Raw genomic sequence first — 21,935 nt, forward strand, 5'->3', positions numbered from 1 at the left:
TACGAAATCTAGGTCAAGTAACATAACAGCGAGGCTCCGACGAGAATCGAACTCATGATCTCCTGTTTACTAGACAGGCGCTTTAACCACTAAGCCACGGAGCCCTTGCATTGAAGCGATATGAATGCTGAATATTTCAGTAAATTAACTAAATTATCTCATGGGAACTTTTACACTATTGTTTGCATATATGAATATCTAAATCAACTATAATTTTTAATTTTTCAAAATTTAATAGTTTCGAAATCTAGTTCAAGTAATATAACAGCAAGTCTCCGACGAGAATCGAGCACATGATCTCCTGTTTACAAGACTGGCGCTTTAACCACTAAGCCACGGAGCCCTTGCTTTGAAGCGATATGAATGCAGAATATTTCAGTAAATTAACTAAATTATCTCATGAGAACTTTTGCCCTATTATTTTAATTTTTCAAAATTTAATAGTTTCGAAATCTAGTTCAAGTAATATAACAGCAAGGCTCCGACGAGAATCGAACTCATGATCTCCTGTTTACAAGACAGGCGCTTTAACCACTAAGCCACGGAGCCTCGGTTTGAAGCGATATGAATGTAGAATATTTCAGTAAATTAACTAAATTATCTCATGGGAACTTTTGCCCTATTATTTTAATTTTTCAAAATTATATAGCTACGAATTCTAGTTCAAGTAACATAACAGCGAGGCTCCGACGAGAATCGAACTCATGATCTCCTGTTTACTAGACAGGCACATTAACCACTAAGCCACGGAGCCCTTGCTTTCAAGCGATATGAATGCTGAATATTTCAGTAAATTAACAAAATTATCACATCGGAACTTTTACACTATTGTTTGCTTATATGCATATCTAAATAAACTATTATTTTTAATTTTTCAAAATTTAATAGTTCCGAAATCTAGTTCAAGTAATATAACAGCAAGGCTCCGACGAGAATCGAACTCATGATCTCCTGTTTACAAGACAGGCGCTTTAACCACTAAGCCACGGAGCCCTTGCATTGAAGAGATATGAATGCTGAATATTTCAGTAAATTAACTAAATTATCTCATGGGAACTTTTACACTATTGTTTGCATATATAAATATCTAAATCAACTATAATTTTTAATTTTTCAAAATTTAATAGCTTCGAAATCTAGTTCAAGTGATATAACAGCAAGGCTCCGACGAGAATCGAACACATGATCTCCTGTTTACAAGACTGGCGCTTTATCCACTAAGCCACGGAGCCCATGCTTTGAAGCGATATGAATGCAGAATATTTCAGTAAATAAACTAAATTATCTCATGGGAACTTTTACACTATTGTTTGCATATATGCATATCTAAATCAACTATTATTTTTAATTTTTCAAAATTCAATAGCTTCGAAGCCTAGTTCAAGTAATATAACAGCAAGGCTCCGACGAGAATCGAACACATGATCTCCTGTTTACAAGACTGGCGCTTTAACCACTAAGCCACGGAGCCCTTGCTTTGAAGCGATATGAATGCAGGATATTTCAGTAAATTAACTAAATTATCTCTTGGGGACTTTTGCCCTATTATTTTAATTTTTCAAAATTATATAGCTACGAAATCTAGTTCAAGTAACATAACAGCGAGGCTCCGACGAGAATCGAACTCATGATCTCCTGTTTGCTAGACAGGCGCTTTAACCACTAAGCCACGGAGCCCTTGCTTTGAAGCGACATGAATGCTGAATATTGCAGTAATTTAACTTAATTAACTCCTCGGAATTTTTACCCTATTGTTTTAATTTTTCAAAATTTAATAGCTACGAAATCTAGGTCAAGTAACATAACAGCGAGGCTCCGACGAGGATCGAACTCATGATCTCCTGTTTACTAGACAGGCGCTTTAACCACTAAGCCACGGAGTCCTTGCTTCGAAGCGATATGAATGCTAAATATTTCAGTAAATTAACTAAATTATCTCACGGGAACTTTTACACTATTGTTTGCATAAATGCATATCTAAATCAACTATTATTTTTAATTTTTCAAAATTTAATAGCTTCGAAATCTAGTTCAAGTAATATAACAGCAAGTCTCCGACGAGAATCGCACACATGATCTCCTGTTTACAAGACTGGCGCTTTAACCACTAAGCCACGGAGCCCTTGCTTTGAAGCGATATGAATGCAGAATATTTCAGTAAATTAACTAAATTATCTCATCGGAACTTTTGCCCTATTATTTTAATTTTTCAAAATTTAATAGTTTCGAAATCTAGTTCAAGTAATATAACAGCAAGGCTCCGACGAGAATCGAACTCATGATCTCCTGTTTACAAGACAAGCGCTTTAACCACTAAGCCACGGAGCCTTGGTTTGAAGCGATATGAATGTAGAATATTTCAGTAAATTAACTAAATTATCTCATGGGAACTTTTGCCCTATTATTTTAATTTTTCAAAATTATATAGCTACGAATTCTAGTTCAAGTAACATAACAGCGAGGCTCCGACGAGAATCGAACTCATGATCTCCTGTTTACTAGACAGGCACATTAACCACTAAGCCACGGAGCCCTTGCTTTGAAGCGATATGAATGCTGAATATTTCAGTAAATTAACAAAATTATCACATCGGAACTTTTACACTATTGTTTGCTTATATGCATATCTAAATCTACTATTATTTTTAATTTTTCAAAATTTAATAGTTTCGAAATCTAGTTCAAGTAATATAACAGCAAGGCTCCGACGAGAATCGAACTCATGATCTCCTGTTTACAAGACAGGCGCTTTAACCACTAAGCCACGGAGCCCTTGGTTTGAAGCGATATGAATGTAGAATATTTCAGTAAATTAACTAAATTATCTCTTGTGGACTTTTGCCCTATTATTTTAATTTTTCAAAATTATATAGCTACAAAATCTAGTTCAAGTAACATAACAGCGAGGCTGCGACGAGAATCGAACTCATGATCTCCTGTTTACTAGACAGGCGCTTTAACCACTAAGCCATGGAGCCCTTGCATTGAAGCGATATGAATGCTGAATATTTCAGTAAATTAACTAAATTATCTCATGGGAACTTTTACACTATTGTTTGCATATATGAATATCTAAATCAACTATAATTTTTAATTTTTCAAAATTTAATAGGTTCGAAATCTAGTTCAAGTGATATAACAGCAAGGCTCCGACGAGAATCGAACACATGATCTCCTGTTTACAAGACTGGCGCTTTATCCACTAAGCCACGGAGCCCTTGCTTTGAAGCGATATGAATGCAGAATATTTCAGTAAATTAACTAAATTATCTCATGGGAACTTTTGCTCTATTATTTTAATTTTTCAAAATTTAATAGTTTCGAAATCTAGTTCAAGTAATATAACAGCAAGGCTCCGACGAGAATCGAACTCATGATCTCCTGTTTACAAGACAGGCGCTTTAACCACTAAGCCACGGAGCCTTGGTTTGAAGCGATATGAATGCTGAATATTTCAGTAAATTAACTAAATTATCTCATGGGAACTTTTACACTATTGTTTGCATATATGAATATCTAAATCAACTATAATTTTTAATTTTTCAAAATTTAATAGCTTCGAAATCTAGTTCAAGTGATATAACAGCAAGGCTCCGACGAGAATCGAACACATGATCTCCTGTTTACAAGACTGGCGCTTTATCCACTAACCCACGGAGCCCTTGCTTTGAAGCGATATGAATGCAGAATATTTCAGTAAATTAACTAAATTATCTCATGGGAACTTTTCCCTATTATTTTAATTTTTCAAAATTATATAGCTACGAATTCTAGTTCCAGTAACATAACAGCGAGGCTCCGACGAGAATCGAACTCATGATCTCCTGTTTACTAGACAGGCACATTAACCACTAAGCCACGGAGCCCTTGCTTTGAAGCGATATGAATGCTGAATATTTCAGTAAATTAACAAAATTATCACATCGGAACTTTTACACTATTGTTTGCTTATATGCATATCTAAATAAACTATTATTTTTAATTTTTCAAAATTTAATAGTTTCGAAATCTAGTTCAAGTAATATAAGAGCAAGGCTCCGACGAGAATCGAACTCATGATCTCCTGTTTACAAGACAGGCGCTTTAACCACTAAGCCACGGAGCCGTTGCATTGAAGCGATATGAATGCTGAATATTTCAGTAAATTAACTAAATTATTTCATGGGAACTTTTACACTATTGTTTGCATATATGAATATCTAAATCAACTATAATTTTAAATTTTTCAAAATTTAATAGCTTCGAAATCTAGTTCAAGTGATATAACAGCAAGGCTCCGACGAGAATCGAACTCATGATCTCCTGTTTACCAGACAGGCGCTTTAACCACTAAGCCACGGAGCCCTTGGTTTGAAGTGATATGAATGTAGAATATTTCAGTAAATTAACTAAATTATCTCATGGGAACTATTGCCCTATTATTTTAATTTTTCAAAATTATATAGCTACAAAATCTAGTTCAACTAACATAACAGCGAGGCTCCGACGAGAATCGAACTCATGATCTCCTGTTTACTAAACAGGCGCTTTAACCACTAAGCCACGGAGCCCTTGGTTTGAAGCGATATGAATGTAGAATATTTCAGTAAATTAACTAAATTATCTCATGGGAACTTTTGCCCTATTATTTTAATTTTTCAAAATTATATAGCTACAAAATCTAGTTCAAGTAACATAACAGCGAGGCTGCGAAGAGAATCGAACTCATGATCTCCTGTTTATTAGACAGGCGCTTTAACCACTAAGCCATGGAGCCCTTGCATTGAAGCGATATGAATGCTGAATATTTCAGTAAATTAACTAAATTATCTCATGGGAACTTTTACACTATTGTTTGCATATATGAATATCTAAATCAACTATAATTTTTAATTTTTCAAAATTTAATAGCTTCGAAATCTAGTTCAAGTAATATAACAGCAAGGCTCCGACGAGAATCGAACTCATGATCTCCTGTTTACCAGACAGGCGCTTTAACCACTAAGCCACGGAGCCTTGGTTTGAGGCGATATGAATGTAGAATATTTCAGTAAATTAACTAAATTATCTCATGGGAACTTTTGCCCTATTATTTTAATTTTTCAAAATTTAATAGTTTCGAAATCTAGTTCAAGTAATATAACAGCAAGGCTCCGACGAGAATCGAACTCATGATCTCCTGTTTACAAGACAGGCGCTTTAACCACTAAGCCACGGAGCCCTTGCTTTGAAGCGATATGAATGCTGAATATTTCAGTAAATTAACTAAATTATCTCATGGGAACTTTTACACTATTGTTTGCATATATGAATATCTAAATCAACTATAATTTTTAATTTTTCAAAATTTAATAGCTTCGAAATCTAGTTCAAGTGATATAACAGCAAGGCTCCGACGAGAATCGAACACATGATCTCCTGTTTACAAGACTGGCGCTTTATCCACTAAGCCACGGAGCCCTTGCTTTGAAGCGATATGAATGCAGGATATTTCAGTAAATTAACTAAATTTTCTCTTGGGAACTTTTGCCCTATTATTTTAATTTTTCAAAATTATATAGCTACGAAATCTAGTTCAAGTAACATAAAAGCGAGGCTCCGACGAGAATCGAACTCATGATCTCCTGTTTACTAGACAGGCGCATTAACCACTAAGCCACGGAGCCCTTGCTTTGAAGCGACATGAATACTGAATATTCCAGTAATTTAACTTAATTAACTCCTCGGAATTTTTACCCTATTGTTTTAATTTTTCAAAATTTAATAGCTACGAAATCTCGGTCAAGTAACATAACAGCGAGGCTCCGAGGAGAATCGAACTCATGATCTCCTGTTTACTAGACAGGCGCTTTAACCACTAAGCCACGGAGCCCTTGCTTCGAAGCGATATGAATGCTGAATATTTCAGTAAATTAACTAAATTATCTCACGGGAACTTTTACACTATTGTTTGCATATATGCATATCTAAATCAACTATTATTTTTAATTTTTCAAAATTTAATAGCTTCGAAATCTAGTTCAAGTAATATAACAGCAAATCTTCGACGAGAATCGAACACATGATCTCCTGTTTACAAGACTTGCGCTTTAACCACTAAGCCACGGAGCCCTTGCTTTGAAGCGATATGAATGCAGAATATTTCAGTAAATTAACTAAATTATCTCATAGGAACTTTTGCCCTATTATTTTAATTTTTCAAAATTTAATAGTTTCGAAATCTAGTTCAAATAATATAACAGCAAGGCTCCGACGAGAATCGAACTCATGATCTCCTGTTTACGAGACAGGCGGTTTAACCACTAAGCCACGGAGCCTTGGTTTGAAGCGATATGAATGTAGAATATTTCAGTAAATTAACTAAATTATCTCATGGGAACTTTTGCCCTATTATTTTAATTTTTCAAAATTATATAGCTACGAATTCTAGTTCAAGTAACATACCAGCGAGGCTCCGACGAGAATCGAACTCATGATCTCCTGTTTACTAGACAGGCACATTAACCACTAAGCCAAGGAGCCCTTGCTTTGAAGCGATATGAATGCTGAATATTTCAGTAAATTAACAAAATTATCACATCGGAACTTTTACACTATTGTTTGCTTATATGCATATCTAAATCAACTATTATTTTTAATTTTTCAAAATTTAATAGTTTCGAAATCTAGTTCAAGTAATATAACAGCAAGGCTCCGACGAGAATCGAACTCATGATCTCCTGTTTACAAGACAGGCGCTTTAACCACTAAGCCACGGAGCCCTTGGTTTGAAGCGATATGAATGTAGAATATTTCAGTAAATTAACTAAATTATCTCATGGGAACTATTGCCCTATTATTTTAATTTTTCAAAATTATATAGCTACAAAATCTAGTTCAAGTAACATAACAGCGAGGCTCCGACGAGAATCGAACTCATGATCTCCTGTTTACTAAACAGGCGCTTTAACCACTAAGCCACGGAGCCCTTGCATTGAAGCGATATGAATGCTGAATATTTCAGTAAATTAACTAAATTATCTCATGGGAACTTTTACACTATTGTTTGCATATATGAATATCTAAATCAACTATAATTTTTAATTTTTCAAAATTTAATAGCTTCGAAATCTAGTTCAAGTGATATAACAGCAAGGCTCCGACGAGAATCGAACACATGATCTCCTGTTTACAAGACTGGCGCTTTATCCACTAAGCCACGGAGCCCTTGCTTTGAAGCGATATGAATGCAGAATATTTCAGTAAATTAACTAAATTATCTCATGGGAACTTTTGCTCTATTATTTTAATTTTTCAAAATTTAATAGTTTCGAAATCTAGTTCAAGTAATATAACAGCAAGGCTCCGACGAGAATCGAACTCATGATCTCCTGTTTACAAGACAGGCGCTTTAACCACTAAGCCACGGAGCCTTGGTTTGAAGCGATATGAATGTAGAATATTTCAGTAAATTAACTAAATTATCTCATGGGAACTTTTGCCCTATTATTTTAATTTTTCAAAATTTAATAGTTTCGAAATCTAGTTCAAGTAATATAACAGCAAGGCTCCGACGAGAATCGAACTCATGATCTCCTGTTTACAAGACAGGCGCTTTAACCACTAAGCCACGGAGCCTTGGTTTGAAGCGATATGAATGCTGAATATTTCAGTAAATTAACTAAATTATCTCATGGAAACTTTTGCCCTATTATTTTAATTTTTCAAAATTATATAGCTACAAAATCTAGTTCAAGTAAAATAACAGCGAGGCTGCGAAGAGAATCGAACTCATGATCTCCTGTTTACTAGACAGGCGCTTTAACCACTAAGCCATGGAGCCCTTGCATTGAAGCGATATGAATGCTGAATATTTCAGTAAATTAACTAAATTATCTCATGGGAACTTTTACACTATTGTTTGCATATATGAATATCTAAATCAACTATAATTTTTAATTTTTCAAAATTTAATAGGTTCGAAATCTAGTTCAAGTGATATAACAGCAAGGCTCCGACGAGAATCGAACACATGATCTCCTGTTTACAAGACTGGCGCTTTATCCACTAAGCCACGGAGCCCTTGCTTTGAAGCGATATGAATGCAGAATATTTCAGTAAATTAACGAAATTATCTCATGGGAATTTTTACACTATTGTTTGCATATTTGCATATCTAAATCAACTATTATTTTTAATTTTTCAAAATTCAATAGCTTCGAAATCTAGTTCAAGTAATATAACAGCAAGGCTCCGACGAGAATCGAACACATGATCTCCTGTTTACAAGACTGGCGCTTTAACCACTAAGCCACGGAGCCCTTGCTTTGAAGCGATATGAATGCAGGATATTTCAGTAAATTAACTAAATTATCTCTTGGGAACTTTTGCCCTATTATTTTAATTTTTCAAAATTATATAGCTACGAAATCTAGTTCAAGTAACATAAAAGCGAGGCTCCGACGAGAATCGAACTCATGATCTCCTGTTTACTAGACAGGCGCATTAACCACTAAGCCACGGAGCCCTTGCTTTGAAGCGACATGAATACTGAATATTCCAGTAATTTAACTTAATTAACTCCTCGGAATTTTTACCCTATTGTTTTAATTTTTCAAAATTTAATAGCTACGAAATCTCGGTCAAGTAACATAACAGCGAGGCTCCGACGAGAATCGAACTCATGATCTCCTGTTTACTAGACAGGCGCTTTAACCACTAAGCCACGGAGCCCTTGCTTCGAAGCGATATGAATGCTGAATATTTCAGTAAATTAACTAAATTATCTCACGGGAACTTTTACACTATTGTTTGCATATATGCTTATCTAAATCAACTATTATTTTTAATTTTTCAAAATTTAATAGCTTCGAAATCTAGTTCAAGTAATATAACAGCAAATCTTCGACGAGAATCGAACACATGATCTCCTGTTTACAAGACTGGCGCTTTAACCACTAAGCCACGGAGCCCTTGCTTTGAAGCGATATGAATGCAGAATATTTCAGTAAATTAACTAAATTATCTCATAGGAACTTTTGCCCTATTATTTTAATTTTTCAAAATTTAATAGTTTCGAAATCTAGTTCAAGTAATATAACAGCAAGGCTCCGACGAGAATCGAACTCATGATCTCCTGTTTACGAGACAGGCGGTTTAACCACTAAGCCACGGAGCCTTGGTTTGAAGCGATATGAATGTAGAATATTTCAGTAAATTAACTAAATTATCTCATGGGAACTTTTGCCCTATTATTTTAATTTTTCAAAATTATATAGCTACGAATTCTAGTTCAAGTAACATAACAGCGAGGCTCCGACGAGAATCGAACTCATGATCTCCTGTTTACTAGACAGGCACATTAACCACTAAGCCACGGAGCCCTTGCTTTGAAGCGATATGAATGCTGAATATTTCAGTAAATTAACAAAATTATCACATCGGAACTTTTACACTATTGTTTGCTTATATGCATATCTAAATCAACTATTATTTTTAATTTTTCAAAATTTAATAGTTTCGAAATCTAGTTCAAGTAATATAACAGCAAGGCTCCGACGAGAAACGAACTCCTGATCTCCTGTTTACAAGACAGGCGCTTTAACCACTAAGCCACGGAGCCCTTGGTTTGAAGCGATATGAATGTAGAATATTTCAGTAAATTAACTAAATTATCTCATGGGAACTATTGCCCTATTATTTTAATTTTTCAAAATTATATAGCTACAAAATCTAGTTCAAGTAACATAACAGCGAGGCTCCGACGAGAATCGAACTCATGATCTCCTGTTTACTAAACAGGCGCTTTAACCACTAAGCCACGGAGCCCTTGCATTGAAGCGATATGAATGCTGAATATTTCAGTAAATTAACTAAATTATCTCATGGGAACTTTTACACTATTGTTTGCATATATGAATATCTAAATCAACTATAATTTTTAATTTTTCAAAATTTAATAGCTTCGAAATCTAGTTCAAGCGATATAACAGCAAGGCTCCGACGAGAATCGAACACATGATCTCCTGTTTACAAGACTGGCGCTTTATCCACTAAGCCACGGAGCCCTTGCTTTGAAGCGATATGAATGCAGAATATTTCAGTAAATTAACTAAATTATCTCATGGGAACTTTTGCCCTATTATTTTAATTTTTCAAAATTTAATAGTTTCGAAATCTAGTTCAAGTAATATAACAGCAAGGCTCCGACGAGAATCGAACTCATGATCTCCTGTTTACAAGACAGGCGCTTTAACCACTAAGCCACGGAGCCTTGGTTTGAAGCGATATGAATGCTGAATATTTCAGTAAATTAACTAAATTATCTCATGGGAACTTTTACACTATTGTTTGCATATATGAATATCTAAATCAACTATAATTTTTAACTTTTCAAAATTTAATAGCTTCGAAATCTAGTTCAAGTGATATAACAGCAAGGCTCCGACGAGAATCGAACACATGATCTCCTGTTTACAAGACTGGCGCTTTAACCACTAAGCCACGGAGCCCTTGCTTTGAAGCGATATGAATGCAGGATATTTCAGTAAATTAACTAAATTATCTCTTGGGAACTTTTGCCCTATTATTTTAATTTTTCAAAATTATATAGCTACGAAATCTAGTTCAAGTAACATAACAGCGAGGCTCCGACGAGAATCGAACTCATGATCTCCTGTTTACTAGACAGGCGCATTAACCACTAAGCCACGGAGCCCTTGCTTTGAAGCGACATGAATGCTGAATATTCCAGTAATTTAACTTAATTAACTCCTCGGAATTTTTACCCTATTGTTTTAATTTTTCAAAATTTAATAGCTACGAAATCTAGGTCAAGTAACATAACAGCAAGGCTCCGACGAGAATCGAACTCATGATCTCCTGTTTACTAGACAGGCGCTTTAACCACTAAGCCACGGAGTCCTTGCTTCGAAGCGATATGAATGCTGAATATTTCAGTAAATTAACTAAATTATCTCACGGGAACTTTTACACTATTGTTTGCATATATGCATATCTAAATCAACTATTATTTTTAATTTTTCAAAATTTAATAGCTTCGAAATCTAGTTCAAGTAATATAACAGAAAGTCTCCGACGAGAATCGAACACATGATCTCCTGTTTACAAGACTGGCGCTTTAACCACTAAGCCACGGAGCCCTTGCTTTGAAGCGATATGAATGCAGAATATTTCAGTAAATTAACTAAATTATCTCATCGGAACTTTTGCCCTATTATTTTAATTTTTCAAAATTTAATAGTTTCGAAATTTAGTTCAAGTAATATAACAGCAAGGCTCCGACGAGAATCGAACTCATGATCTCCTGTTTACAAGACAGGCGCTTTAAACACTAAGCCACGGAGCCTTGGTTTGAAGCGATATGAATGTAGAATATTTCAGTAAATTAACTAAATTATCTCATGGGAACTTTTGCCCTATTATTTTAATTTTTCAAAATTATATAGCTACGAATTCTAGTTCAAGTAACATAACAGCGAGGCTCCTACGAGAATCGAACTCATGATCTCCTGTTTACTAGACAGGCACATTAACCACTAAGCCACGGAGCCCTTGCTTTGAAGCGATATGAATGCTGAATATTTCAGTAAATTAACAAAATTATCACATCGGAACTTTTACACTATTGTTTGCTTATATGCATATCTAAATCAACTATTATTTTTAATTTTTCAAAATTTAATAGTTTCGAAATCTAGTTCAAGTAACATAACATCAAGGCTCCGACGAGAATCGAACACATGATCTCCTGTTTACAAGACAGGCGCTTTAACCACTAAGCCACGGAGCCCTTGGTTTGAAGCGATATGAATGTAGAATATTTCAGTAAATTAACTAAATTATCTCATGGGAACTTTTGCCCTATTATTTTAATTTTTCAAAATTATATAGCTACAAAATCTAGTTCAAGTAACATAACAGCGAGGCTCCGACGAGAATCGAACTCATGATCTCCTGTTTACTAGACAGGCGCTTTAACCAGTAAGCCACGGAGCCCTTGCATTGAAGCGATATGAATGCTGAATATTTCAGTAACTTAACTAAATTATCTCATGGGAACTTTTACACTATTGTTTGCATATATGAATATCTAAATCAACTATAATTTTTAATTTTTCAAAATTTAATAGGTTCGAAATCTAGTTCAAGTGATATAACAGCAAGGCTCCGACGAGAATCGAACACATGATCTCCTGTTTACAAGACTGGCGCTTTATCCACTAAGCCACGGAGCCCTTGCTTTGAAGCGATATGAATGCAGAATATTTCAGTAAATTAACTAAATTATCTCATGGGAACTTTTACACTATTGTTTGCATATTTGCATATCTAAATCAACTATTATTTTTAATTTTTCAAAATTCAATAGCTTCGAAATCTAGTTCAAGTAATATAACAGCAAGGCTCCGACGAGAATCGAACACATGATCTCCTGTTTACAAGACTGGCGCTATATCCACTAAGCCACGGAGCCCTTGCTTTGAAGCGATATGAATGCAGGATATTTCAGTAAATTAACTAAATTATCTCTTGGGAACCTTTGCCCTATTATTTTAATTTTTCAAAATTATATAGCTACGAAATCTAGTTCAAGTAACATAACAGCGAGGCTCCGACGAGAATCGAACTCATGATCTCCTGTTTACTAGACAGGCGCTTTAACCACTAAGCCACGGAGCCCTTGCTTTGAAGCGACATGAATGCTGAATATTGCAGTAATTTAACTAAATTAACTCATCGGAATTTTTACCCTATTGTTTTAATTTTTCAAAATTTAATAGCTACGAAATCTAGGTCAAGTAACATAACAGCAGGGCTCCGACGAGAATCGAACTCATGATCTCCTGTTTACTAGACAGGCGCATTAACCACTAAGCCACGGAGCCCTTGCTTTGAAGCGACATGAATGCTGAATATTCCAGTAATTTAACTTAATTAACTCCTCGGAATTTTTACCCTATTGTTTTAATTTTTCAAAATTTAATAGCTACGAAATCTAGGTCAAGTAACATAACAGCAAGGCTCCGACGAGAATCGAACTCATGATCTCCTGTTTACTAGACAGGCGCTTTAACCACTAAGCCACGGAGTCCTTGCTTCGAAGCGATATGAATGCTGAATATTTCAGTAAATTAACTAAATTATCTCACGGGAACTTTTACACTATTGTTTGCATATATGCATATCTAAATCAACTATTATTTTTAATTTTTCAAAATTTAATAGCTTCGAAATCTAGTTCAAGTAATATAACAGAAAGTCTCCGACGAGAATCGAACACATGATCTCCTGTTTACAAGACTGGCGCTTTAACCACTAAGCCACGGAGCCCTTGCTTTGAAGCGATATGAATGCAGAATATTTCAGTAAATTAACTAAATTATCTCATCGGAACTTTTGCCCTATTATTTTAATTTTTCAAAATTTAATAGTTTCGAAATTTAGTTCAAGTAATATAACAGCAAGGCTCCGACGAGAATCGAACTCATGATCTCCTGTTTACAAGACAGGCGCTTTAAACACTAAGCCACTGAGCCTTGGTTTGAAGCGATATGAATGTAGAATATTTCAGTAAATTAACTAAATTATCTCATGGGAACTTTTGCCCTATTATTTTAATTTTTCAAAATTATATAGCTACGAATTCTAGTTCAAGTAACATAACAGCGAGGCTCCTACGAGAATCGAACTCATGATCTCCTGTTTACTAGACAGGCACATTAACCACTAAGCCACGGAGCCCTTGCTTTGAAGCGATATGAATGCTGAATATTTCAGTAAATTAACAAAATTATCACATCGGAACTTTTACACTATTGTTTGCTTATATGCATATCTAAATCAACTATTATTTTTAATTTTTCAAAATTTAATAGTTTCGAAATCTAGTTCAAGTAATATAACATCAAGGCTCCGACGAGAATCGAACACATGATCTCCTGTTTACAAGACAGGCGCTTTAACCACTAAGCCACGGAGCCCTTGGTTTGAAGCGATATGAATGTAGAATATTTCAGTAAATTAACTAAATTATCTCATGGGAACTTTGCCCTATTATTTTAATTTTTCAAAATTATATAGCTACAAAATCTAGTTCAAGTAATATAACAGCGAGGCTCCGACGAGAATCGAACTCATGATCTCCTGTTTACTAGACAGGCGCTTTAACCAGTAAGCCACGGAGCCCTTGCATTGAAGCGATATGAATGCTGAATATTTCAGTAAATTAACTAAATTATCTCATGGGAACTTTTACACTATTGTTTGCATATATGAATATCTAAATCAACTATAATTTTTAATTTTTCAAAATTTAATAGGTTCGAAATCTAGTTCAAGTGATATAACAGCAAGGCTCCGACGAGAATCGAACACATGATCTCCTGTTTACAAGACTGGCGCTTTATCCACTAAGCCACGGAGCCCTTGCTTTGAAGCGATATGAATGCAGAATATTTCAGTAAATTAACTAAATTATCTCATGGGAACTTTTACACTATTGTTTGCATATTTGCATATCTAAATCAACTATTATTTTTAATTTTTCAAAATTCAATAGCTTCGAAATCTAGTTCAAGTAATATAACAGCAAGGCTCCGACGAGAATCGAACACATGATATCCTGTTTACAAGACTGGCGCTATATCCACTAAGCCACGGAGCCCTTGCTTTGAAGCGATATGAATGCAGGATATTTCAGTAAATTAACTAAATTATCTCTTGGGAACCTTTGCCCTATTATTTTAATTTTTCAAAATTATATAGCTACGAAATCTAGTTCAAGTAACATAACAGCGAGGCTCCGACGAGAATCGAACTCATGATCTCCTGTTTACTAGACAGGCGCTTTAACCACTAAGCCACGGAGCCCTTGCTTTGAAGCGACATGAATGCTGAATATTGCAGTAATTTAACTAAATTAACTCATCGGAATTTTTACCCTATTGTTTTAATTTTTCAAAATTTAATAGCTACGAAATCTAGGTCAAGTAACATAACAGCAGGGCTCCGACGAGAATCGAACTCATGATCTCCTGTTTACTAGACAGGCGCTTTAACCACTAAGCCACGGAGCCCTTGGTTTGAAGTGATATGAATGTAGAATATTTCAGTAAATTAACTAAATTATCTCATGGGAACTATTGCCCTATTATTTTAATTTTTCAAAATTATATAGCTACAAAATCTAGTTCAAGTAACATAACGGCGAGGCTCCGACGAGAATCGAACTCATGATCTCCTGTTTACTACACAGGCGCATTAACCACTAAGCCACGGAGCCCTTGCTTTGAAGCGACATGAATACTGAATATTCTAGTAATTTAACTTAATTAACTCCTCGGAATTTTTACCCTATTGTTTTAATTTTTCAAAATTTAATAGCTACAAAATCTAGTTCAAGTAACATAACAGCGAGGCTCCGACGAGAATCGAACTCATGATCTCCTGTTTACAAGACTGGCGCTTTAACCACTAAGCCACGGAGCCCTTGCTTTGAAGCGACATGAATGCTGAATATTCCAGTAATTTAACTAAATTAACTCATGGGAACTTTTACACTATTGTTTGCATATATGCATATCTAAATCAACTATTATTTTTAATTTTTCAAAATTTAATAGCTTCGAAATCTAGTTCAAGTAATATAACAGCAAGGCTCCGACGAGAATCGAACACATGATCTCCTGTTTACAAGACTGGCGCTTTAACCACTAAGCCACGGAGCCCTTGCTTTGAAGCGATATGAATGCTGAATATTTCAGTAAATTAACTAAATTATCTCATGGGAACTTTTACACTATTGTTTGCATATATGAATATCTAAATCAACTATAATTTTTAATTTTTCGAAATTTAATAGCTTCGAAATCTAGTTCAAGTAATATAACAGCAAGGCTCCGACGAGAATCGAACACATGATCTCCTGTTTACAAGACTGGCGCTTTAACCACTAAGCCACGGAGCCCTTGCTTTGGAGCGATATGAATGCAGAATATTTCAGTAAATTAACTAAATTATCTCATGGGAACTTTTACACTATTGCTTGCATATATGCATATCTAAGTCAACTATTATTTTTAATTTTTCAAAATTTAATAGCTTCGAAATCTAGTTCAAGTTATATAACAGCAAGGCTCCGACGAGAATCGAACACATGATCTCCTGTTTACAAGACTGGCGCTTTAACCACTAAGCCACGGAGCCCTTGCTTTGAAGCGATATGAATGCAGGATATTTCAGTAAATTAACAAAATTATCTCTTCGGAACTTTTGCCCTATTATTTTAATTTTTCAAAATTATATAGCTACGAAATCTAGTTTAAGTAACATAACAGCGAGTCTCCGACGAGAATCGAACTCATGATCTCCTGTTTACTAGACACGCGCTTTAACCACTATGCCACGGAGCCCTTGCTTTGAAGCGACATGAATGCTGAATATTCCAGTAATTTAACTAAATTAACTCATCGGAATTTTTACCCTATTGTTTTAATTTTTCAAAATTTAATAGCTACGAAATCTAGGTTAAGTAACATAACAGCCAGGCTCCGACGAGAATCGAACTCATGATCTCCTGTTTACTAGACAGACGCTTTAACCACTAAGCCACGGAGCCCTTGCTTTGAAGCGATATGAATGCTGAATGTTTCAGTAAATTAACTAAATTATCACATCGGAACTTTTACACTATTGTTTTAATTTTTCAAAATTATATAGCTACGAAATCTAGTTCAAGTAACATAACAGCGAGGCTCCGACGAGAATAGAACTCATGATCTCCTGTTTACTAGACAGGCGCTTTAACCACTAAGCCACGGAGCCCTTGCTTTAAAGCGACATGAATGCTGAATATTGCAGTAATTTAACTAAATTAACTCATCGGAATTTTTACCCTATTGTTTTAATTTTTCAAAATTTAATAGCTACGAAATCTAGGTCAAGTAACATAAAAGCAGGGCTGCGACGAGAATCGAACTCATGATCTCCTGTTTACTAGACAGGCGCTTTAACCACTAAGCCACGGAGCCCTTGCTTTGAAGCGATATGAATGCTGAATATTTCAGTAAATTAACTAAATTATCTCATGGGAACTTTTACACTATTGTTTGCATATATGAATATCTAAATCAACTATAATTTTTAATTTTTCGAAATTTAATAGCTTCGAAATCTAGTTCAAGTAATATAACAGCAAGGCTCCGACGAGAATCGAACACATGATCTCCTGTTTACAAGACTGGCGCTTTAACCACTAAGCCACGGAGCCCTTGCTTTGGAGCGATATGAATGCAGAATATTTCAGTAAATTAACTAAATTATCTCATGGGAACTTTTACACTATTGCTTGCATATATGCATATCTAAATCAACTATAATTTTTAATTTTTCAAAATTTAATAGCTTCGAAATCTAGTTCAAGTGATATAACAGCAAGGCTCCGACGAGAATCGAACACATGATCTCCTGTTTACAAGACTGGCGCTTTATCCACTAAGCCACGGAGCCCTTGGTTTGAAGCGATATGAATGCAGAATATTTCAGTAAATTAACTAAATTATCTCATGGGAACTTTTACACTATTGTTTGCATATATGCATATCTAAATCAACTATTATTTTTAATTTTTCAAAATTCAATAGCTTCGAAATCTAGTTCAAGTAATATAACAGCAAGGCTCCGACGAGAATCGAACACATAATCTCCTGTTTACAAGACTGGCGCTTTAACCACTAAGCCACGGAGCCCTTGCTTTGAAGCGATATGAATGCAGGATATTTCAGTAAATTAACTAAATTATCTCTTGGGAACTTTTGCCCTATTATTTTAATTTTTCAAAATTATATAGCTACGAAATCTAGTTCAAGTAACATAACAGCGAGGCTCCGACGAGAATCGAACTCATGATCTCCTGTTTACTAGACAGGCGCATTAACCACTAAGCCACGGAGCCCTTGCTTTGAAGCGACATGAATGCTGAATATTCCAGTAATTTAACTAAATTAACTCATGGGAACTTTTACACTATTGTTTGCATATATGCATATCTAAATCAACTATTATTTTTAATTTTTCAAAATTTAATAGCTTCGAAATCTAGTTCAAGTAATATAACAGCAAGGCTCCGACGAGAATCGAACACATGATCTCCTGTTTACAAGACTGGCGCTTTAACCACTAAGCCACGGAGCCCTTGCTTTGAAGCGATATGAATGCTGAATATTTCAGTAAATTAACTAAATTATCTCATGGGAACTTTTACACTATTGTTTGCATATATGAATATCTAAATCAACTATAATTTTTAATTTTTCGAAATTTAATAGCTTCGAAATCTAGTTCAAGTAATATAACAGCAAGGCTCCGACGAGAATCGAACACATGATCTCCTGTTTACAAGACTGGCGCTTTAACCACTAAGCCACGGAGCCCTTGCTTTGAAGCGATATGAATGCTGAATATTTCAGTAAATTAACTAAATTATCTCATGGGAACTTTTACACTATTGTTTGCATATATGAATATCTAAATCAACTATAATTTTTAATTTTTCGAAATTTAATAGCTTCGAAATCTAGTTCAAGTAATATAACAGCAAGGCTCCGACGAGAATCGAACACATGATCTCCTGTTTACAAGACTGGCGCTTTAACCACTAAGCCACGGAGCCCTTGCTTTGGAGCGATATGAATGCAGAATATTTCAGTAAATTAACTAAATTATCTCATGGGAACTTTTACACTATTGCTTGCATATATGCATATCTAAGTCAACTATTATTTTTAATTTTTCAAAATTTAATAGCTTCGAAATCTAGTTCAAGTTATATAACAGCAAGGCTCCGACGAGAATCGAACACATGATCTCCTGTTTACAAGACTGGCGCTTTAACCACTAAGCCACGGAGCCCTTGCTTTGAAGCGATATGAATGCAGGATATTTCAGTAAATTAACTAAATTATCTCTTGGGAACTTTTGCCCTATTATTTTAATTTTTCAAAATTATATAGCTACGAAATCTAGTTCAAGTAACATAACAGCGAGGCTCCGACGAGAATCGAACTCATGATCTCCTGTTTACTAGACAGGCGCATTAACCACTAAGCCACGGAGCCCTTGCTTTGAAGCGACATGAATGCTGAATATTCCAGTAATTTAACTTAATTAACTCCTCGGAATTTTTACCCTATTGTTTTAATTTTTCAAAATTTAATAGCTACGAAATCTAGGTCAAGTAACATAACAGCAAGGCTCCGACGAGAATCGAACTCATGATCTCCTGTTTACTAGACAGGCGCTTTAACCACTAAGCCACGGAGTCCTTGCTTCGAAGCGATATGAATGCTGAATATTTCAGTAAATTAACTAAATTATCTCACGGGAACTTTTACACTATTGTTTGCATATATGCATATCTAAATCAACTATTATTTTCAATTTTTCAAAATTTAATAGCTTCGAAATCTAGTTCAAGTAATATAACAGAAAGTCTCCGACGAGAATCGAACACATGATCTCCTGTTTACAAGACTGGCGCTTTAACCACTAAGCCACGGAGCCCTTGCTTTGAAGCGATATGAATGCAGAATATTTCAGTAAATTAACTAAATTATCTCATCGGAACTTTTGCCCTATTATTTTAATTTTTCAAAATTTAATAGTTTCGAAATCTAGTTCAAGTAATATAACAGCAAGGCTCCGACGAGAATCGAACTCATGATCTCCTGTTTACAAGACAGGCGCTTTAAACACTAAGCCACGGAGCCTTGGTTTGAAGCGATATGAATGTAGAATATTTCAGTAAATTAACTAAATTATCTCATGGGAACTTTTGCCCTATTATTTTAATTTTTCAAAATTATATAGCTACGAATTCTAGTTCAAGTAACATAACAGCGAGGCTCCTACGAGAATCGAACTCATGATCTCCTGTTTACTAGACAGGCACATTAACCACTAAGCCACGGAGCCCTTGCTTTGAAGCGATATGAATGCTGAATATTTCAGTAAATTAACAAAATTATCACATCGGAACTTTTACACTATTGTTTGCTTATATGCATATCTAAATCAACTATTATTTTTAATTTTTCAAAATTTAATAGTTTCGAAATCTAGTTCAAGTAATATAACAGCAAGGCTCCGACGAGAATCGAACACATGATCTCCTGTTTACAAGACAGGCGCTTTAACCACTAAGCCACGGAGCCCTTGGTTTGAAGCGATATGAATGTAGAATATTTCAGTAAATTAACTAAATTATCTCATGGGAACTTTTGCCCTATTATTTTAATTTTTCAAAATTATATAGCTACAAAATCTAGTTCAAGTAACATAACAGCGAGGCTCCGACGAGAATCGAACTCATGATCTCCTGTTTACTAGACAGGCGCTTTAACCAGTAAGCCACGGAGCCCTTGCATTGAAGCGATATGAATGCTGAATATTTCAGTAAATTAACTAAATTATCTCATGGGAACTTTTACACTATTGTTTGCATATATGAATATCTAAATCAACTATAATTTTTAATTTTTCAAAATTTAATAGGTTCGAAATCTAGTTCAAGTGATATAACAGCAAGGCTCCGACGAGAATCGAACACATGATCTCCTGTTTACAAGACTGGCGCTTTATCCACTAAGCCACGGAGCCCTTGCTTTGAAGCGATATGAATGCAGAATATTTCAGTAAATTAACTAAATTATCTCATGGGAACTTTTACACTATTGTTTGCATATTTGCATATCTAAATCAACTATTATTTTTAATTTTTCAAAATTCAATAGCTTCGAAATCGAGTTCAAGTAATATAACAGCAAGGCTCCGACGAGAATCGAACACATGATCTCCTGTTTACAAGAGTGGCGCTATATCCACTAAGCCACGGAGCCCTTGCTTTGAAGCGATATGAATGCAGGATATTTCAGTAAATTAACTAAATTATCTCTTGGGAACCTTTGCCCTATTATTTTAATTTTTCAAAATTATATAGCTACGAAATCTAGTTCAAGTAACTTAACAGCGAGGCTCCGACGAGAATCGAACTCATGATCTCCTGTTTACTAGACAGGCGCTTTAACCACTAAGCCACGGAGCCCTTGCTTTGAAGAGACATGAATGCTGAATATTGCAGTAATTTAACTAAATTAACTCATCGGAATTTTTACCCTATTGTTTTAATTTTTCAAAATTTAATAGCTACGAAATCTAGGTCAAGTAACATAACAGCAGGGCTCCGACGAGAATCGAACTCATGATCTCCTGTTTACTAGACAGGCGCTTTAACCACTAAGCCACGGAGCCCTTGCTTTGAAGCGATATGAATGCTGAATATTTCAGTAAATTAACTAAATTATCTCATGGGAACTTTTACACTATTGTTTGCATATATGAATATCTAAATCAACTATAATTTTTAATTTTTCGAAATTTAATAGCTTCGAAATCTAGTTCAAGTAATATAACAGCAAGGCTCCGACGAGAATCGAACACATGATCTCCTGTTTACAAGACTGGCGCTTTAACCACTAAGCCACGGAGCCCTTGCTTTGGAGCGATATGAATGCAGAATATTTCAGTAAATTAACTAAATTATCTCATGGGAACTTTTACACTATTGCTTGCATATATGCATATCTAAGTCAACTATTATTTTTAATTTTTCAAAATTTAATAGCTTCGAAATCTAGTTCAAGTTATATAACAGCAAGGCTCCGACGAGAATCGAACACATGATCTCCTGTTTACAAGACTGGCGCTTTAACCACTAAGCCACGGAGCCCTTGCTTTGAAGCGATATGAATGCAGGATATTTCAGTAAATTAACAAAATTATCTCTTCGGAACTTTTGCCCTATTATTTTAATTTTTCAAAATTATATAGCTACGAAATCTAGTTTAAGTAACATAACAGCGAGTCTCCGACGAGAATCGAACTCATGATCTCCTGTTTAC

At 34.9% G+C, this 21,935-nt stretch overlaps 45 non-coding genes across 45 annotated transcripts; all 45 read right to left on the minus strand.

Moving 5' to 3' along the window:
* Window positions 1-31: 31 nt before the first annotated feature.
* On the minus strand, window positions 32-104 carry TRNAT-AGU (transfer RNA threonine (anticodon AGU)). The gene has a single exon. It is a non-coding gene; the product is annotated as a tRNA-Thr (tRNA).
* A 372-nt stretch (window positions 105-476) lies between these two features.
* Window positions 477-549, minus strand: TRNAT-UGU (transfer RNA threonine (anticodon UGU)). Its single transcript has one exon. It is a non-coding gene; the product is annotated as a tRNA-Thr (tRNA).
* Window positions 550-920: 371 nt separating this feature from the next.
* Window positions 921-993, minus strand: TRNAT-UGU (transfer RNA threonine (anticodon UGU)). The gene has a single exon. It is a non-coding gene; the product is annotated as a tRNA-Thr (tRNA).
* Window positions 994-1,604: 611 nt separating this feature from the next.
* On the minus strand, window positions 1,605-1,677 carry TRNAA-AGC (transfer RNA alanine (anticodon AGC)). Its single transcript has one exon. It is a non-coding gene; the product is annotated as a tRNA-Ala (tRNA).
* A 133-nt stretch (window positions 1,678-1,810) lies between these two features.
* TRNAT-AGU (transfer RNA threonine (anticodon AGU)) lies at window positions 1,811-1,884 on the minus strand. The gene has a single exon. It is a non-coding gene; the product is annotated as a tRNA-Thr (tRNA).
* A 371-nt stretch (window positions 1,885-2,255) lies between these two features.
* On the minus strand, window positions 2,256-2,328 carry TRNAT-UGU (transfer RNA threonine (anticodon UGU)). Its single transcript has one exon. It is a non-coding gene; the product is annotated as a tRNA-Thr (tRNA).
* A 371-nt stretch (window positions 2,329-2,699) lies between these two features.
* On the minus strand, window positions 2,700-2,772 carry TRNAT-UGU (transfer RNA threonine (anticodon UGU)). The gene has a single exon. It is a non-coding gene; the product is annotated as a tRNA-Thr (tRNA).
* A 578-nt stretch (window positions 2,773-3,350) lies between these two features.
* Window positions 3,351-3,423, minus strand: TRNAT-UGU (transfer RNA threonine (anticodon UGU)). Its single transcript has one exon. It is a non-coding gene; the product is annotated as a tRNA-Thr (tRNA).
* Window positions 3,424-4,032: 609 nt separating this feature from the next.
* TRNAT-UGU (transfer RNA threonine (anticodon UGU)) lies at window positions 4,033-4,105 on the minus strand. The gene has a single exon. It is a non-coding gene; the product is annotated as a tRNA-Thr (tRNA).
* Window positions 4,106-4,271: 166 nt separating this feature from the next.
* TRNAT-GGU (transfer RNA threonine (anticodon GGU)) lies at window positions 4,272-4,344 on the minus strand. Its single transcript has one exon. It is a non-coding gene; the product is annotated as a tRNA-Thr (tRNA).
* Window positions 4,345-4,477: 133 nt separating this feature from the next.
* On the minus strand, window positions 4,478-4,550 carry TRNAT-AGU (transfer RNA threonine (anticodon AGU)). The gene has a single exon. It is a non-coding gene; the product is annotated as a tRNA-Thr (tRNA).
* Window positions 4,551-4,683: 133 nt separating this feature from the next.
* Window positions 4,684-4,756, minus strand: TRNAI-AAU (transfer RNA isoleucine (anticodon AAU)). Its single transcript has one exon. It is a non-coding gene; the product is annotated as a tRNA-Ile (tRNA).
* A 166-nt stretch (window positions 4,757-4,922) lies between these two features.
* TRNAT-GGU (transfer RNA threonine (anticodon GGU)) lies at window positions 4,923-4,995 on the minus strand. The gene has a single exon. It is a non-coding gene; the product is annotated as a tRNA-Thr (tRNA).
* A 132-nt stretch (window positions 4,996-5,127) lies between these two features.
* On the minus strand, window positions 5,128-5,200 carry TRNAT-UGU (transfer RNA threonine (anticodon UGU)). Its single transcript has one exon. It is a non-coding gene; the product is annotated as a tRNA-Thr (tRNA).
* Window positions 5,201-5,778: 578 nt separating this feature from the next.
* On the minus strand, window positions 5,779-5,851 carry TRNAT-AGU (transfer RNA threonine (anticodon AGU)). The gene has a single exon. It is a non-coding gene; the product is annotated as a tRNA-Thr (tRNA).
* A 372-nt stretch (window positions 5,852-6,223) lies between these two features.
* TRNAT-CGU (transfer RNA threonine (anticodon CGU)) lies at window positions 6,224-6,296 on the minus strand. The gene has a single exon. It is a non-coding gene; the product is annotated as a tRNA-Thr (tRNA).
* Window positions 6,297-6,667: 371 nt separating this feature from the next.
* TRNAT-UGU (transfer RNA threonine (anticodon UGU)) lies at window positions 6,668-6,740 on the minus strand. Its single transcript has one exon. It is a non-coding gene; the product is annotated as a tRNA-Thr (tRNA).
* A 133-nt stretch (window positions 6,741-6,873) lies between these two features.
* TRNAT-AGU (transfer RNA threonine (anticodon AGU)) lies at window positions 6,874-6,946 on the minus strand. The gene has a single exon. It is a non-coding gene; the product is annotated as a tRNA-Thr (tRNA).
* A 372-nt stretch (window positions 6,947-7,318) lies between these two features.
* On the minus strand, window positions 7,319-7,391 carry TRNAT-UGU (transfer RNA threonine (anticodon UGU)). The gene has a single exon. It is a non-coding gene; the product is annotated as a tRNA-Thr (tRNA).
* Window positions 7,392-7,523: 132 nt separating this feature from the next.
* TRNAT-UGU (transfer RNA threonine (anticodon UGU)) lies at window positions 7,524-7,596 on the minus strand. The gene has a single exon. It is a non-coding gene; the product is annotated as a tRNA-Thr (tRNA).
* Window positions 7,597-8,618: 1,022 nt separating this feature from the next.
* TRNAT-AGU (transfer RNA threonine (anticodon AGU)) lies at window positions 8,619-8,691 on the minus strand. Its single transcript has one exon. It is a non-coding gene; the product is annotated as a tRNA-Thr (tRNA).
* Window positions 8,692-9,063: 372 nt separating this feature from the next.
* On the minus strand, window positions 9,064-9,136 carry TRNAT-CGU (transfer RNA threonine (anticodon CGU)). Its single transcript has one exon. It is a non-coding gene; the product is annotated as a tRNA-Thr (tRNA).
* Window positions 9,137-9,507: 371 nt separating this feature from the next.
* On the minus strand, window positions 9,508-9,580 carry TRNAT-UGU (transfer RNA threonine (anticodon UGU)). The gene has a single exon. It is a non-coding gene; the product is annotated as a tRNA-Thr (tRNA).
* Window positions 9,581-9,713: 133 nt separating this feature from the next.
* Window positions 9,714-9,786, minus strand: TRNAT-AGU (transfer RNA threonine (anticodon AGU)). Its single transcript has one exon. It is a non-coding gene; the product is annotated as a tRNA-Thr (tRNA).
* Window positions 9,787-10,158: 372 nt separating this feature from the next.
* TRNAT-UGU (transfer RNA threonine (anticodon UGU)) lies at window positions 10,159-10,231 on the minus strand. Its single transcript has one exon. It is a non-coding gene; the product is annotated as a tRNA-Thr (tRNA).
* A 577-nt stretch (window positions 10,232-10,808) lies between these two features.
* On the minus strand, window positions 10,809-10,882 carry TRNAT-AGU (transfer RNA threonine (anticodon AGU)). The gene has a single exon. It is a non-coding gene; the product is annotated as a tRNA-Thr (tRNA).
* A 371-nt stretch (window positions 10,883-11,253) lies between these two features.
* On the minus strand, window positions 11,254-11,326 carry TRNAT-UGU (transfer RNA threonine (anticodon UGU)). Its single transcript has one exon. It is a non-coding gene; the product is annotated as a tRNA-Thr (tRNA).
* Window positions 11,327-11,697: 371 nt separating this feature from the next.
* Window positions 11,698-11,770, minus strand: TRNAT-UGU (transfer RNA threonine (anticodon UGU)). The gene has a single exon. It is a non-coding gene; the product is annotated as a tRNA-Thr (tRNA).
* A 133-nt stretch (window positions 11,771-11,903) lies between these two features.
* Window positions 11,904-11,976, minus strand: TRNAT-AGU (transfer RNA threonine (anticodon AGU)). Its single transcript has one exon. It is a non-coding gene; the product is annotated as a tRNA-Thr (tRNA).
* Window positions 11,977-12,587: 611 nt separating this feature from the next.
* Window positions 12,588-12,660, minus strand: TRNAT-AGU (transfer RNA threonine (anticodon AGU)). Its single transcript has one exon. It is a non-coding gene; the product is annotated as a tRNA-Thr (tRNA).
* A 339-nt stretch (window positions 12,661-12,999) lies between these two features.
* On the minus strand, window positions 13,000-13,073 carry TRNAT-AGU (transfer RNA threonine (anticodon AGU)). Its single transcript has one exon. It is a non-coding gene; the product is annotated as a tRNA-Thr (tRNA).
* Window positions 13,074-13,444: 371 nt separating this feature from the next.
* On the minus strand, window positions 13,445-13,517 carry TRNAT-UGU (transfer RNA threonine (anticodon UGU)). Its single transcript has one exon. It is a non-coding gene; the product is annotated as a tRNA-Thr (tRNA).
* A 371-nt stretch (window positions 13,518-13,888) lies between these two features.
* Window positions 13,889-13,961, minus strand: TRNAT-UGU (transfer RNA threonine (anticodon UGU)). Its single transcript has one exon. It is a non-coding gene; the product is annotated as a tRNA-Thr (tRNA).
* A 132-nt stretch (window positions 13,962-14,093) lies between these two features.
* On the minus strand, window positions 14,094-14,166 carry TRNAT-AGU (transfer RNA threonine (anticodon AGU)). The gene has a single exon. It is a non-coding gene; the product is annotated as a tRNA-Thr (tRNA).
* A 611-nt stretch (window positions 14,167-14,777) lies between these two features.
* On the minus strand, window positions 14,778-14,850 carry TRNAT-AGU (transfer RNA threonine (anticodon AGU)). Its single transcript has one exon. It is a non-coding gene; the product is annotated as a tRNA-Thr (tRNA).
* A 133-nt stretch (window positions 14,851-14,983) lies between these two features.
* On the minus strand, window positions 14,984-15,056 carry TRNAT-AGU (transfer RNA threonine (anticodon AGU)). Its single transcript has one exon. It is a non-coding gene; the product is annotated as a tRNA-Thr (tRNA).
* A 339-nt stretch (window positions 15,057-15,395) lies between these two features.
* Window positions 15,396-15,468, minus strand: TRNAT-UGU (transfer RNA threonine (anticodon UGU)). Its single transcript has one exon. It is a non-coding gene; the product is annotated as a tRNA-Thr (tRNA).
* A 1,056-nt stretch (window positions 15,469-16,524) lies between these two features.
* On the minus strand, window positions 16,525-16,597 carry TRNAT-AGU (transfer RNA threonine (anticodon AGU)). Its single transcript has one exon. It is a non-coding gene; the product is annotated as a tRNA-Thr (tRNA).
* A 133-nt stretch (window positions 16,598-16,730) lies between these two features.
* On the minus strand, window positions 16,731-16,803 carry TRNAT-AGU (transfer RNA threonine (anticodon AGU)). Its single transcript has one exon. It is a non-coding gene; the product is annotated as a tRNA-Thr (tRNA).
* A 2,424-nt stretch (window positions 16,804-19,227) lies between these two features.
* Window positions 19,228-19,301, minus strand: TRNAT-AGU (transfer RNA threonine (anticodon AGU)). Its single transcript has one exon. It is a non-coding gene; the product is annotated as a tRNA-Thr (tRNA).
* A 371-nt stretch (window positions 19,302-19,672) lies between these two features.
* TRNAT-UGU (transfer RNA threonine (anticodon UGU)) lies at window positions 19,673-19,745 on the minus strand. The gene has a single exon. It is a non-coding gene; the product is annotated as a tRNA-Thr (tRNA).
* Window positions 19,746-20,116: 371 nt separating this feature from the next.
* On the minus strand, window positions 20,117-20,189 carry TRNAT-UGU (transfer RNA threonine (anticodon UGU)). The gene has a single exon. It is a non-coding gene; the product is annotated as a tRNA-Thr (tRNA).
* A 133-nt stretch (window positions 20,190-20,322) lies between these two features.
* On the minus strand, window positions 20,323-20,395 carry TRNAT-AGU (transfer RNA threonine (anticodon AGU)). The gene has a single exon. It is a non-coding gene; the product is annotated as a tRNA-Thr (tRNA).
* A 611-nt stretch (window positions 20,396-21,006) lies between these two features.
* On the minus strand, window positions 21,007-21,079 carry TRNAT-AGU (transfer RNA threonine (anticodon AGU)). Its single transcript has one exon. It is a non-coding gene; the product is annotated as a tRNA-Thr (tRNA).
* A 133-nt stretch (window positions 21,080-21,212) lies between these two features.
* Window positions 21,213-21,285, minus strand: TRNAT-AGU (transfer RNA threonine (anticodon AGU)). The gene has a single exon. It is a non-coding gene; the product is annotated as a tRNA-Thr (tRNA).
* Window positions 21,286-21,935: the final 650 nt, after the last annotated feature.

Source organism: Phalangium opilio, unplaced genomic scaffold, assembly GCF_054372755.1.
Source record: "Phalangium opilio isolate 3A_F unplaced genomic scaffold, DU_Popi_V2 ptg000063l_1, whole genome shotgun sequence".
Classification (NCBI taxonomy): domain Eukaryota; kingdom Metazoa; phylum Arthropoda; class Arachnida; order Opiliones; family Phalangiidae; genus Phalangium; species Phalangium opilio.